Here is a 16,827-nt window from a genome sequence, read left to right on the forward strand (position 1 = left end):
TATATCATAGATAATCTGATCACAAATCCACAATTCATCGGATCTCGACAAACACACTGCCAAAGAAGATTACATCGGATAGATCTCCATGAAGATCATGGAGAACTTTGTATTGAAGATCCAAGAGAGAGAAGAAGCCTTCTAGCTACTAACTACGGACCCGTAGGTCTAAAGTGAACTACTCACGAGTCATTGCAGGGGCGACGATGATGATGAAGAAGCCCTCCAACTCCAAAGTCCCCTCCGGCAGGGCGCCGGGAAGGGTCTCCAGATGAGATCCCGCGGAAACGGAAGCTTGCGGCGGCGGAAAAGTATTTTCGAGGCTCCCCCGATTTGTTGCTGTATTTTAGGGAATATATAGGCCAAAGATCTAGGTCAGGGGGCGGCCAGGGAGGCCACAAGCCCTGCCACCGCCGCCTCCCCCCTGGTGGCGGAGTGGTGGCTTGTGGGCTCCCAGGAGCACTCCTGGCTTGGCCCACAGGCCCCTTGATCTTCTTCCGTTCCAGAAAATATCATTTCGAGGATATTATTCCGTTTGGACTCCGTTCCAAAATCAGATCTGAAAAGAGCCAAAAACACAGAAAAAACAGGAACTGGCACTTGGCAGTGAATTAATAAGTTAGTCCCAAAAAAGATATAAAAGGTACATAAAACATCCAAAGATGACAAGATAACAGCGTGAAACCATCAAAAATTATAGATATGTTTGAGACGTATGAAGCGTCCCCAAGCTTAACTCCTGCTCGTCCTAGAGTAGGGAAGTGATAAAGAATGAATTTTTGATGCTTTCATGCTACCTAGAATAGATGTACTTTGTAACTCCTCTTTTGTGACGTGAATGTTCAGATCCATTAGATTCAAAACAATAGTTTGCTATTGACGTGGAAACAATAATAATTCAAGCAAACTAGCAAGGTAATCATGAACTTTCAAAATAACAAGGCCAAAATAAAGTTATCCCTACAAAAGCATATAGTCTGGCTATGCTCTATCATCATTGCACAACGAATTTAAATCATGCACAACCCTGCTACTGCAACAAAAGACCTTCCAACGGTGCCAGAAATGGGTGTGTTGACGGCACCAGGAATCCTTCTGCTACGGCTACACCTTAACGGAGTTCCTAGGCAAGTATGCAAAGGATTTCCCCCGTGGCCTTGGAGCCTTGCGTTGGTGTTCCCTCGAAGCGGAAAGGGTGATGTAGCGTAGCGGTGGTAAGTATTTCCCCTCAGTTTGAGAACCAAGGTATCGATCTAGTGGAGGAGTATCACAAGAGCCTGCACAAACACAAAAAGCTTGCTCCCAACACTATCAAGGGGTTGTCAATCCCTTAATGATTGTTTGCCAAGTGAGAACTAAAAGCAACAAAGTAACAAAGCAAAGTAAAAGCGGAGGTGTAAACGAGGGATGTGAATAGACCCGGGGGCCGTAATGTTTACTAGTGGCTTCTCTCATGAAAGCAAGTAGACGGTGGGTGAACAAATTACTGTCGAGCAATTGATAGAACCGCGCAAAGTCGTGACGATATCTATGGCAATGATTATATCTATAGGCATCACGTCCAAAACAACTAGACCGGTACTTTCTGCATCTACTACTATTACTCCACACGTCGACCGCTATTCAGCATGCATCTAGTGTATTAAGTCCATAAGAACAGAGTAACGCCTTAAGCAAGATGACATGATGTAGAGGGATAATCTCAAACCAATGATGAAAACCCCATCTTTTAACCCTTGATGGAAACTACTTAATGTGTGGCTTGCTGCCCCTACTGTCACTGGGAAAGGTCACCACATGGTAGAACCCAAAACCAAGCACTTCTCCCATTGCAAGAATCATAGATCTAGTTGGCCAAACAAAACCCAAGACTCGGAGAGACTTACAAGGATATCAAATCATGCGTATAAGAAATCAGCAAAGACTCAAATATATATCATAGATAATCTGATCACAAATCCACAATTCATCGGATCTCGACAAACACACCACCAAAGAAGATTACATCGGATAGATCTCCATGAAGATCATGGAGAACTTTGTATTGAAGATCCAAGAGAGAGAAGAAGCCATCTAGCTAGTAACTACGGACCCATAGGTCTGAAGTGAACTACTCACGAGTCATTGGAGGGGCGATGATGATGATGAAGAAGCCCTCCAACTCCAAAGTCCCCTCCGGCAGGGCGCCGGGAAGGGTCTCCAGATGAGATAACACGGAAACGGAAGCTTGCGGCGGCGGAAAAGTATTTTCGAGGGTCCCCTGATTTTTTGCTGAATTTTTGAGTATTTTTAGGCCAAGGATCTAGGTCAGGGGCGGCCAGGGAGGCTACAAGCCCTGACACCGCTGCCTCCACCCCTGGTGGCGGAGTGGGAGCTTGTGGGCTCGCTGGAGCCCACCTGGCTTTGCCCAGAGGCCCGTGATCTTCTTCCGTTCGGGAAAAAATAATTTCGAGGTTTTTATTCCGTTTGCACTCCGTTCCAAAATCAAATCTGAAAAGAGTCAAAAACACAGAAAAAATAGGAACTCGCACTTGGCACTGAATTAATAAGTTAGTCCCAAAAAAAGATATAAAAGGTACATAAAACATCCAAAGATTACAAGATAACAACGTGAAACCATCAAAAATTATAGATACGTTTGAGACGTATCAAACCCCGGTATTGGCCAAGTAATTGTTTCACACCTTTACTTTCTCAAACCTTTTCAACTGTCACGCAATACATGAGCGTGAGCCATGGTTATAGCACTATAAATGGTGTGGAATGTGGTGGAGGTTGCAAGACAAAAAAGGATAAGATGGTCACATTAACTAGGCATATCAATGAGCTGTGGAGATGCTCATCAACAGATATCAATGTGAATGAGTAGGGATTGCCATACAAATGATGCACTAGAGCTACGAGTATGTGAAAGCTCTTAAAGAAAATTAGTGGGTGTGCATCCAACTTGCATGCTCACGAAGACCTAAGGCAATTTTGAGGAAGCCTATCATTGGAATATACAAGCCAAGTTATATAATGAAAATTTCCCACTAGTTATATGGTGGTAACAGAACGACAGACTCTCAATCATGAAGATCATGGTGCTTAATATGCACAAGTGTGGAAAAAGTGGTAGCATTGTCCCTTCTCTCTTTTTCTCTCATTTTTTTTGGTGGGCTTCTTTGGCCTCTTTTATTTCCTCACATGGGACAATGCTCCAATAATGATGATCATCACACTTTCAACTCAAAACTTAGAGCAACTATGACTCTATATGGAATGTCTTCGGTAATGTACCATGGCAATGATCTAGCATGGCATAGACATCAATGGAAACATCATGCTAGCTATATTACGATCATGCAATGGCAATGTAGATGTAGTGGCACATGTCATGGTGGTAGTTGCAAAAGTTTTTTTAGTAATCGAAACAAAGCATTCAACGCATACTCCTAGGGGAAGGGTTGGTAGGTATAAACCATCGCGCGATCCCAATCGCCACGCAAAGGATGACAATCAATAGACTAATCATGCTCAGATTTCATCACAAAGAGGTTCACCGTACGTGCATGCTATGGGAATCACTAACTTCAACACAAGTATTTCTAGATCCACAACACCTTACTAGCATGACTTCAATATTACCAAAACCACAACTCAAAACTAATTGAGATGACTCAAACTTCCCTAACTATTCAATGCGCATGAAGGTGGAAGTTTTCGTATCCCTTTGGATAACTACCCCTTTTGAGACTACTTTAAAATCATAGATCACCTACAAAGCCACGCACCTCTGTTCTCTAAAAGATATAAGTGAAGAACATATAGCAAAAGTATCTAGGTCAAAAGATATAAGTGAAGCACATGTGAGCTGAATTGTCTACCAAAAGATATAAGTGAAGCTCGACAAAATCACGGTGAGTGCATGTCTCTCTCTCTATGTGTGCAGCAAGGATGATTGTGGCACAAAAAAATAAAAGACTCCTACGATACAAGACGCTCCAAGCAAAAACACATAACATGTGGTGAATAAAAATATAGCCCCAAGTAACGTTACCAATGGATTGAAGACGAGAGAGGGGATGCCTTCCCGGGGCATCCCCAAGCTTAGGCTTTTACGGCATCCTTCAATCTCTTGGGGTTCCTTGGGCATCCCCAAGCTTGAGCTCTTGCCACTCTTTATCTCTTTGTCCATAAGAACTTCACCCAAAACATGAAAACTTCACAACACGAAACTTAAAGAGAAACTTGTGATAACATTACTATGAGAAAGCAAACCACCACTTCCTTAGGTATTGTAGCAAACTTTAATTATACTTATGCTGATGTTGGGTTACTGTATTTTCAATCTACCATGGATAATACCCCCCGTTACTATCCATAGTTTCATCACAATAAGCAACCAACACAACAAAAACAGAATCTGTTAACAGCAGACCAGTCTGTACTAATCTGTATATTTCGTATAGTTATCGTACTTCAAAAAGTATGACAAATTACGTCAGTCTGAATAATTTGCGTAGAAATCAGAAACAAAAAGAATCAACTCAAAATATCTTACAGAAAAAAAATGAAAATTATTTTCGTGAGCAGAAAGTTTCTATCTTTTCCAGCATGACCAAACGATCGTCCCCAAGACTAATCATAACAGTTTTGCCTGGCACAAACGCAAAAAGAAACACAAAAAACACAATCATAACAGAATTATGAAAGTGTGGAAAACACAAAACAGAAAGAAAAATGATAGATTCGTTGGGTTGCCTCCCAACAAGCGCTTTTGTTTAACGCCCTTAGCTAGGCATTCAATGATGCTCTCACGAAAGACAAGAATTGAAGCACAAAGAGAGCATCCTAGAGCATGTGAAAATTACATCTAAGTCTAACATACTTCCTATGCATAGGCATTTTATAGGAAAACAGATTGTCAAGACAACCAATAGTTGCCATAAGCAAGGAAGAAGAAAAAGACAAGAGCAATCTCAACATCACGAGAGGTGATTTGGTAACATGAAGGTTTCTACCACAATATTTTCCTCTCTCATAGAAATTACATGTGGGATCATATTCTAATTCAACAATGTAACTATAGCATAGGGTATTCTTTTCATGATCCACATGCATGCAAAGTTGACGCTCTTCAAAAATAGTGGGATTATCATCAACTAAAGTCATGACGTCTCCAAATGCACTTTCAATATCATTGCAAATATCATATTCATCATGAGGTTTAAACAAATTTTCAAGATCATAAGAAAGATCATCACCCCAATCATGATTATTGCAATAAGTAGTGGTCATAGCAAAACTAGCATCCCCAAGCTTAGGGTTTTGGCTAATTTTAGCATGATTATCACTAATAGAATTTATAGTGAAAACATTGCAATCATGCTTTTCATCCAAGGAGACCTCGTGAATCACTTCATAAATTTCTTCCTTACAATTATGAGATTCACGCATATCAAGCAAAACTCCATAAAGATAGTCAAGTGCACTCAACTCACTAGCAAGTCGTTCCACATAAGTGGGTCTCTTAAAGAGATTAGCTAGTGGATGAGGATCCATATCAATAGATTTTCAGCAAGCGAAGATGCAAGCATATTGAAGGCACATGGCACACAAGCTAACAGAAAGCAAGCGAGAAAAACGGGCGGAAAAAGAAGGCAGAAAGGCAACTGAAAATGGCAAATGTGAAGTGGGGGAGAGGAAAACGAGAGGCAACTGGCAACAAAAGTAAATGCAAGAGATGAGTTTGTGAGACCTACTTGGATAGATCTTGATCTTTCCTCCCCGACAACGGCGCCAGAAATACTTCTGATGTCAGTTGTGCTTCCCTGGCAACAGCGCCAAGAATAGTCGTGTCGACGGCACCAGGAATCCTTCTGCTGCGGCTACGCCTTAAGGGACTTCCTAGGCAAATATGCAAAGGATTTCCCCCATGGCCTTGGAGCCTTGCGCTGGTGTTCCCTCGAAGCGGAAAGGGTGATGTAGCACAGCGGTGGTAAGTATTTCCCTCAGTTTGAGAACCAAGGTATCAATCCAGTGGAGGAGTATCACAAGATCCTGCACAAACACAAAAAGCTTGCTCCCAACGCTATGAAGGGGTTATCAATCCCTTATAGATTGTTCGCGAAGTGAGAACTGAAAGCAACAAAGTAACAAAGCAAAGTAAAAGCGGAGGTGTAAACGATGGATGTGAATAGACCCGAGGGCCGTAGTGTTTACTAGCGGCTTCTCTCATGAAAGCAAGTAGACGGTGGGTGAACAAATTACTGTCGAGCAATTGATAGAACCGCGCAACGTCGTGACGATATCTATGGCAATGATTATATCTATAGGCATCACATCCAAAACAAGTAGACCGATACTTTCTGCATCTACTACTATTACTCCAAACGTCGACCGGTATCCAGCATGCATCTAGTATATTAAGTCCAAAAGAACAGAGTAACGCCTTCAGCAAGATGACATGATGTAGATGGACAATCTCATATCAACGACAGAGCCCATCTTTATACCCTTGATGGAAACTTTTTAATGTGTGCCTTGCTGCCCCTACTGTCACTGGGAAAGGTCACCACATGGTAGAACCCAAAACCAAGCACTTCTCCCATTGCAAGAATCATAGATCTAGTTGGCCGAACAAAACCTAAGACTCGGAGAGACTTACAAGGATATCAAATCATGCATATAAGAAATCAGCAAAGACTCAAATATATATCATAGATATCTGATTACAAATCCACAATTCATCGGATCTCGACAAACACACCGCCAAAGAAGATTACATCGAATAGATCTCCATGAAGATCATGGAGAACTTTATATTGAAGATCCAAGAGAGTGAAGAAGCCATCTAGCTACTAACTACGGACCCATAGGTCTGAAGTGAACTACTCACGAGTCATTGGAGGGGCGATGATGATGATGAAGAAGCCCTCCAACTCCAAAGTCCCCTCCGGCAGGGCGCCGAGAAGGGTCTCCAGATGAGATCTCGCGGAAACGGAAGCTTGCGGCGGCGGAAAAGTATTTTCGAGGCTCCCCGATTTTTTGCTGTATTTTAGGGAATATATAGGCCAAAGATCTAGGTCAGGGGGCGGCCAGGGAGGCCACAAGCCCTGCCACCGCTGCGCCCCCCTGGTGGCGGAGTGGGGGCTTGTGTGCTCCCACGAGCCCTCCTGGCTTGGCCCATAGGCACCCTGATCTTCTTCCGTTCGGGAAAAAATCATTTCGGGGATTTTATTCCGTTTGCGCTCCGTTCCAAAATCAGATCTCAAAAGAACCAAAAACAAAAAAAACAAGAACTGGCACTTGGCACTGAATTAATAAGTTAGTCCCAAAAAAGATATAAAAGGTACATAAAACATCCAAAGATGACACGATAACAGCGTGAAACCATCAAAAATTATAGATACGTTTGAGAAGTATCACATACTTATGGCCAAGTTGACGTGTGGTCTAGTGCACAGCATTGCATACATGATAGAACATATGGCTGAAGCATAGGGGACGGAACTCATTTGTTCTCTATCTCCCGCAGTTGCTGGCTACTGAGTCTTACTCAATTTTATACCTTGTAACACTGGCAAGAACCCATTCTTGGACTGATCCATTTTGAACTTCTTGAAAACTTTATCAAGGTATGTGCTTTGTGAAAGTCCTATCACGCGTCTCGATCTATCCCTATAGATCTTAATGCCTAGAATGTAAGTAGCTTCTCCTAGGTCCTTCATAGAGAAACTTTTATTCAAGTAATCCTTTATGCTCTCCAAAAACTCCACGTTGTTTCCAATCAGCAATGTGTCATCCACATATAATATTAGAAATGCCACAGATTTCCCACTCACTTTCTTGTAAATACAAGATTCTCCAACCACTTGTATAAACCCAAATGCTTTGATCACCTCATCAAAGCATTTATTCCAACTCCGAGATGCTCGCACCAGTCCATAAATGGATCGTTGGAGCTTGCACACTTTGTTAGCATTCTTTGGATCAACAAAACCTTTGGGTTGCATCATATACAACTCTTCCTTAAGAAATCCATTAAGGAACGCTGTTTTGACATCCATCTACCAGATTTCATATTTGAAAAATGCAGCTATTGCTAACATGATTCGGACAGACTTAAGCATCGCTACCGGTGAGAATGTCTCATCGTAGTCAACTCCTTGAACTTGTGAAAAAACCTTTGCCACAAGTCGAGCTTTATAAACTGTCACATTATCGTCTGCGTCCGTCTTCTTAAAGTTCCATTTGTTCTAAATAGCCTTGCGGCCTTCACGTAGTACTTCCAAAGTCCTCACTTTGTTCTCGTACATAGATCCTATCTCGGACTTCATGGCCTCCAGCCATTTGTTGGAATCCGGGCTCACCATTGCTTCTTCATAATTCGCAGGTTCATAGTTGTCTAACAACATAATTGATAAGACAGGATCACCGTACCACTCAGGAGCAGTACGTGATCTTGTCGACCTGCGAGGTACGATAGGAACTTGATCCGAAGTTTCATGATCAACATCATCAACTTCCTCCTCAACCGACGTCGCAACGACACGGGTTTCCCCTTGCCCTGTGCCACCATCCAAAGGGATTAGAGGTTCGACAACCTCATCAAGTGCTACCTTCCTCCCACTCAATTCTTTCGAGAGAAACTCCTTCTCAAGAAAAGCTCTGTTTTTAGCAACAAACACTTTGCCCTCAGATTTGAGATAGAAGGTATACCCAACTATCTCTTTTGGGTAACCTATGAATACACACTTTTCCGCTTTGGGTTCCAATTTTCAGGCTGAAGCTTTTTGACTTAAGCATCACATCCCCAAACTTTAAGAAACGACAACTTTGGTCTTTTGCCATACCACAGTTCGTATGGTGTCGTCTCAATGGATTTTGATGGTGCCCTATTTAAAGTGAATGCAGCTGTTTCTAATGCATAACCCCAAAACGATAACGGTAAATCGATAACAGACATTATAGATCGCACCATTTGTAACAAAGTACGATTACGACGTTTGGACACACCATTACGCTGTGGTGTTCCAGGCGGTGTCAATTGTGAAACAATTCCACATTGTCTTAAGTGAGCACCAAACTCGAAACTCAGATATTCACCCCCACGATCAGACCGTGGGAACTTGATCTTCTTGTTACGGTGATTTTCAACTTCACTCTGAAATTGCTTGAACTTTTCAAATGTTTCAGACTTGTGCTTCATCAAGTAGACATAACCATATCTACTCAAATCGTTAGTGAAGGTGAGAAAATAACGATATCCGTCGCGTGCCTCCACACTCATCGGACCGCACACATCGGTATGTATGATTTCTAACAAGTCACTTGACCGCTCCATTGTTCCGGAAAACGGAGTCTCAGTCATCTTTCCCATGAGGCATGGTTCGCACGTGTCAAGTGAATCAAAGTCAAGTGACTCCAAAAGTCCATCGGAATGGAGTTTCTTCATGCGCTTTATACCAATATGACCTAAGCGGCAGTGCCACAAAAACATGGCACTATCATTGTTAACTCTATCTTTTTTGGTCTCAATGTTATGTATATGTGTGTCATCGCTATCAAGATTAAATATGAACAATCCTCTCACATTGGGTGCATGACTATAAAAGATATTACTCATAGAAATAGAACAACCATTATTCTCTGACTTAAAAGAGTAACCGTCTCGCAATAAACAAGATCCAGATATAATGTTCATGCTTAATGCAGGCACTAAATAATAATTATTTAAGTTCATAACTAATCCTGATGGTAACTGAAGGGAAACTGTGCCGACGGCGATTGCATCAATCTTGGAACCATTTCCCACGCACATCGTCACTTCATCTTTCGCCAGCCTTCGCTTATTCCGCAGTTCCTGTTTCGAGTTGCAAATATGAGCAACAGAACTGGTATCAAATACCCACGCATTACTACGAGAGTTGGTTAAGTACACATCAATAACATATATATCGAATATACCTGATTTTTCCTTGGCCGTCTTCTTATCAGCCAGATACTTGGGGCACTTGCGCTTCTAGTGACCCATTCCCTTGCAATAATAACACTCTGTTTCAGGCTTAGGTCCAGCCTTGGGTTTCTTCATCGGATTGGCAACAGGTTTGCCGCTCTTCTTGGAGTTATCCTTCTTTCCTTTACCATTTCTCTTGAAACTAGTGGTCTTATTGACCATCAACACTTGATGCTCTTTCCGGAGTTCTAACTCTACGACTTTCAGCATCGCGAATAACTCGCCGGGTGACTTTCTCATCCCTTGCATGTTATAGTTCAACACAAAGCTCTTGTAGTTTGGTGGCAGTGATTGAAGAATTCTGTTAGTGATAGCCTCTTGCGGGAGTTCAATCCCCAGCTCAGCTAGACGGTTTGAGTACCCAGACATTTTGAGCACATGCTCACTGACAGACGAATTCTCATCCATCTTGCAAGCATAGAATTTATCGGAGGTCTCATACCTCTCGATCCTGGCATTTTTCTGAAAGATAAACTTCAACTCCTAGAACATCTCGCATGCTCCATGACGCTCAAAGCGACGTTGAAGTCCCGGCTCTAAGCCATACAAGACTGCACATTGAACTACTGAGTAGTCCTCCTTACGTGTTAACCAAGCGTTCATAACATCTTGGTCAACCGTAGCGGGTGGTTCATCTCCTAGCGCAGCATTAAGGACATAATCCTTCTTCCCAGCTTGCAGGAGAAACTTAAGATTACGAGTCCAGTCTACAAAGTTGCTTCCATCATCTTTCAACTTAGCTTTCTCTAGGAACGTACTAAAATTCAGGGTGACTGTCGCGTGAGCCATTGATCTACAACACAAATATTTCAAAGTGGACTTAGACTATGTTCAATATAATTAGAGTTTAACTAATCAAATTAGTTGCTAAACTCCCACTCAAAAAGTACATCTCTCTAGTCATTTGAGTGGTACATGATCCAAATTCACTAACTCAAGTCCGATCATCACGTGAGTTGACAATAGTTTCGGTGGTGATCATCTCTATGCTAATCATATCAACTATACGATTCATGCTTGACCTTTCGGTCTCATGTGTTCCGAGGCCATGTCTGCACATGCTAGGCTCGTCAAGTTTAACCCGAGTGTTCCGGGTGTGCAACTGTTTTGCACCCGTTGTATGTGAACGTTGAGTCTATCACACCCGATCATCACGTGGTGTCTCGAAAGGACAAACTGTAGCAACGGTGCACAATCAGGGAGAACACAATTTCTTCTTGAAATTTTAGTGAGAGATCACCTTATAATGCTACCGTCGTTCTAAGCAAAATAAGGTGCATAAAAGGATTAACATCACATGCAATTCATAAGTGACATGATATGGCCATCATCTTGTGCTTCTTGATCTCCATCACCAAAGCACCGGCATGATCTTCTTGTCACCGGCGCCACACCATGATCTCCGTCATCATGATCTCCATCAACGTGCTTCCATCGAGGTTGTCATGCTATCTATGCTATTACTACTAAAGCTACGACCTAGCAATATAGTAAACGCATCTGCAAACACAAACGTTAGTTTAAAGACAACCCTATGGCTCCTGCCGGTTGTCGTAGCATCGACGTGCAAGTCGATATTAACTATTACCACATGATCATCTCATACATCCAATATATCACATCACGTCATTGGCCATATCATATCACAAGCATACCCTGCAAAAACAAGTTAGACGTCCTCTAATTTGTTGTTGCATGTTTTACGTGGCTGCTATGGGTATCTGGTATGATCGCATCTTACTTACGCAAAAACCACAACGTAGATGTGCAAATTGCTATTTAACCTCTCCAAGGACCGCCTCGGTCAAAACCAATTCAACTAAAGTTGAAGAAACACACACCCGCCAGTCATCTTTATGCAACGAGGTTGCATGTCAATCAATGAAACCATTCTCTCGTAAGCGTACGAGTTATGTCGGTCCAGGCCGCTTCAATCCAACAAAACCGCCGAATCGAGAAAATACTAAGGAGGGCATCAAATCGAACATCGCCGTCCACAAAACCTTTTGTGTTCTACTCGAGATAAGATCTACGCATGAACCCAGCTCATGATGCCACTGTTGGGGAATGATGCATGGGAAACAAAAAATTTCCTACGCGCATGAAGACCTATCATGGTGATGTCCATCTACGAGTGGAGATTTGGATCTATGTACCCTTGTAGATCGCACAGCATGAAGCGTTAACAAATGCGGTTCATATAGTGGAACGTCTTCAGCTCCCTCGAACCGTCCCATGAACCGTCCCGCGATCCGTCCCATGATCCGTTCCGATCTAGCGCCAAACGGACGGCACCTCCGCGTTCAGCACACGTACAGCTCGACGATGATCTCGGCCTTCTTGATCCAGCAAGAAAGACAGAGAAGTAGATGAGTTCTCCGGTAGCGTGACGGCGCTCCGGTGGTGGTGATGATCTACTCCTGCGGGGCTCCGCCCAAGCTCCGCAGAAATCCGATCTAGAGGTGATATTGTGTGGTTTAGGCAAGAGTTGCACGTGGCAAAGTTGTGTCTCGAAAAGCCCTAAACCACCACTAGATATAGGAGGGAGGGGGAGGGGCTAGCCTTGAGACACAAGGCTTCAAGGGTGCGCCGACCGCTAGGGAGGAGGAGGACTCTGATGACCCACAAGTATAGGGGGTCTATCGTAGTCCTTTCGATAAGTAAGAATGTCGAACCCAACGAGGAGCAGAAAGATATGACAAGTGGTTTTCAGCAAGGTAATATCTGCAAGCACTGAAATTATTGGTAACAAGTAGTTGTGTGGTGATATGATTCGTAGCAAGCAACAAGTAACAAAAGTAGAAACGGTGCAGAAAAGTGGCCCAATCCCTTTTGTAGCAAGGGACAAGCCTGGACAAAGTCTTATAGGAGGAAAAATGCTCCCGAGGACACACGGGAATTTCTGTCATGCTAGTTTTCATCATGTTCATATGATTCGCATTCGTTACTTTGATAGTTTGATATGTGGGTGGACTGGCGCTTGGGTACTGCCCTAACTTGGACAAGAATCCCACTTATGATTAACCCCTCTCGCAAGCATCCGCAACTACGAAAGAAGAATTAAGACAAAGTCTAACCATAGCATTAAACTACTGGATGCAAATCAGCCCCTTACGAAGCAACACATAAACTAGGGTTTAAGCTTCTGTCACTCTAGCAACCCATCATCTACTTACTACTTCCCAATGCCTTCCTCTAGGCCCAAAAAATGGTCAACTGTTATGTAGTCGACGTTCACATAACACCACTAGAGGAAAAACAACATACAACACATCAAAACATCGAACGAATACCAAATTCACATGACTACTTATAGCATGACTTATCCCATGTCCTCAGGAACAAAAGTAACTACTCACAAAGCATAATCATATGCATGACCAGAGAGGTAATGAGCAGCATCAAGGATCTGAACATAAACTCTTCCACCAAGTAATCCAACTAGCATCAACTACAAAGAGTAATTAACACTACTAGCAAGTTTACAAGTACCAATCGAAGTCACGAGACAGAGATTGGTTACGAGAGATGAACTAGGGTTTGGAGATGAGATGGTGCTAATGAAGATGTTGATGGTGATGAGACCCCACCGATGAGAGGAGTGTTGGTGATCACGATGGCGACGATTTCCCCCTCCAGGAGGGAAGTTTCCCCGGCAGGATCGTCCTGCCGGAGCTCTAGATTGGTTCTGCTCAAGTTCCGCCTCGTGGCGGCGGCGCATCCTCCGAAAAGCCTCCTCCTGAATTTTTTCAGAACGAAACCCTTCATATAGCAGAAGAGGGGAGCCAGTGGGCCAGCAGGGGGCCCACAAGCCCCTAGGCGCGGCCAGGGGGTGGCCACGGCTAGCAGGCTTGTGGCCACCTGCTGGCACCCCTCTCGCACTTGTTCGGTTCAGTATTTTTTATATATTCCCAAAAAAATCCACGTTTATTTTCATGACTTCTGGAGTTGCGTAGAATAGGCATCTCAAACTTTCTATTTTTTCAGGCCAGAATTCCAGCTGCCGGCATTCTCCCTCTTCATGTAAACCTTGCAAAATAAGAGAGAAAAGGCATAAGTATTGTACCATGAAATGAAATAACAGCCCAAAAAGCAATAAATATCAACACGAAAGCATGATGCAAAATGGACGTATCAACTCCCCCAAGCTTAGACCTCTCTTGTCCTCAAGCGAAAGCCAAGCTCAATAAATATGCCCACGTGTTTAGGGAGAGAGATGTCGACTGATGACCCACAATTATAGGGGATCAACCATAGTACTTTCGATAAGTAAGAGTGTCGAACCCAACGAGGAGCAGAAGGATCTGACAAGTGGTTTTTAGCAAGGTAAAATATGCAAGCACTGAAATTGTCAGTAACAAGTGATTGTGTGGTGAGATTATTCGTAGCAAGCAACAAGTAACAAAAGTAGCAACAGTGCAGCAAAGTGTCCCAATCCCTTTTGTAGCAAGGGAAAAGCCTGAATAAAGTCTTATGGGAGGAAAAACGCTCCCGAGGACACACGGGAATTTCTGTCATGCTAGTTTTCATCATGTTCATATGATTCGCGTTCGTTACTTTGATGGTTTGTTATGTGGGTGGACCAGCGCTTGGGTACTGCCCTTACTTGGACAAGGATCCCACTTATGATTAACCCCTCTCGCAACCATCCGTAACTACGAAAGAAGAATTAAGACAAAGTCTAACCATAACATTAAACTAGTGGATCCAAATCAGCCCCTTACGAAGCAACGCATAAACTAGGGTTTAAGCTTCTGTCACTCTAGCAACCCATCATCTACTTACTACTTCCCAATGCCTTCCTCTAGGCCCAAATAATGGTGAAGCGTTAGGTAGTCGACGTTCACATAACACCACTAGAGGAAAAACAACATACAACATATCAAAATACCGAACGAATAACAAATTCACATGACTATTACTAGCATGACTTATCCCATGTCCTCAGGAACAAAAGTAACTACTCACAAAGCATAATCATAATCATGATCAGAGGTGTAATGAGTAGCATCAAGGATCTAAACATAAACTCTTCCACCAAGTAATCCAACTAGCATCAACTACAAGTAGTAATCAACACTACTAGCAACCTTACACAATCGGAGTCGTGAGACGGAGATTGGTTACAAGAGATGAACTAGGGTTTGGAGATGAGATGGTGCTGATGAAGATGTTGATGGTGGCATGTCCCCTCCGATGAGAGGAGTGTTGGTGAGGACGATGGCGACGGTTTCCCCCTCCGGGAGGGAAGTTTCCCCGGCAGGATCGTCCTGCCGTAGCTCTTGATTGGTTCTGCTCAAGTTCTGCCTCGTGGCGGCGGCGAAACCATGAAAAAGCTCCCTTCTGATTTTTTGTTTCTGGACGAAACCCTCCATATAGCAAAAGAGGGAGGCAAGTGGGCCAACAGGGGGCCCACAAGCCCCCATGGCGCGGCCTGGGGGGTGGCCACGCCGTGCAGGCTTGTGGCCACCCCCTGGCGGCCCTCTGGCGCTTCTTCGGCCCAGTATTTTTTATATATTCGGAAAAAAAAATCTCCATTGATTTTCACGGCGTTTGGAGCTGCACAGAATAGGTATCTCAACTTTGCTCCACTTTCAGGCTAGAATTCCAGTTGCCGGTATTCTCCCTCTTCATGTAAACCTTGCAAAGTAAGAGAGAATAGGCATAAGAATAGTACCGTGAAGTGAAATAACAGCCAAAGAAGCGATAAATATCAACATGAAAACATGATGCAAAATGGACGTATCAACTCCCCCAAGCTTAGACCTCGCTTGTCTTCAAGCGAAAGCTTAGCTCAATAAATATGTCCACATGTTTAGGCAGAGAGGTGTCGACAAAACAAGATACGAACATGCATGCATCATGATCAAGCTCAGAATAGCAATACCAACATATAATCTCTCATGCTAAAGTGATAATTCCTTCACAAAGTAAAGCATGGATCAAGAACCTTACCAAGAAGTAACAACCGATAGCCTTTAGGCATTGAAGCAATTGCAATTTATCACAACATCAGAAAGAGTCAAGTAAGAGCTTCTAAAGCAAATCCACATACTCAATCATTATTTCGTTCTCTACAATTGCTACAACTCACGTGGTACTCATGAGATCAAAGTTTCAGCTGAACACACAGAAAGATAGGGGCTTCTATTTGCCTCCCAACTTCTTACCTCAAGGGTAATGTCAACAATAATGATTCATGGATACCTACCTCCCAGTTGACATATGAATATAGATCTTTCCCAAGCATATGACGATAGCCAAGATAAAGGCGAAATAAAGAATTGGTGAAGATCACCATGACTCTTTCAAGGGAAAAAAGTAAAGGTACAAGATACGCCCTTCACAGAGGGAAGCAGAGGTGGGCATGCGCTTTTGAGGATTAGATGCGTGTCCTCTTAGTGCGGACGAACGTCACTTTATATTGCGTCCTGTGATAAAGAACTTTATTATGAAGTTTGTCGCTTTTATGTCTTCCTCATCATAGGTTCGTGTAAAGCTTATTTTCCACACACTAATATATCATGCATATTAGAGAGCATTTTTTATTGCTTGCACCCATGAAAACTTACTTGAGAGATCTTATTCAATCCATAGGTAGGTATGGTGGACACTCATGGCAAAACTGGTTTGAAGGTTTATGGCTGCACAAGTAGTATCTCTACTTGGTGCGGGAGTTTTGGCTAATATGAGGTGGAAGCAATTGTCACATGCTAAGGGATCTCTAATCCTATAACATTGTTCAGAGCTAAGCAAACACAATTCATTACGTTGTCTTCCTTGTCCAACATCTACTTCTAGGCATGCAATAGTTTGGTTAGTGTTCA

The sequence above is a fragment of the Hordeum vulgare genome, chromosome 7H (genome assembly GCF_904849725.1).
Source record: "Hordeum vulgare subsp. vulgare chromosome 7H, MorexV3_pseudomolecules_assembly, whole genome shotgun sequence".
In the NCBI taxonomy this organism is placed as follows: Eukaryota; Viridiplantae; Streptophyta; class Magnoliopsida; order Poales; family Poaceae; genus Hordeum; species Hordeum vulgare.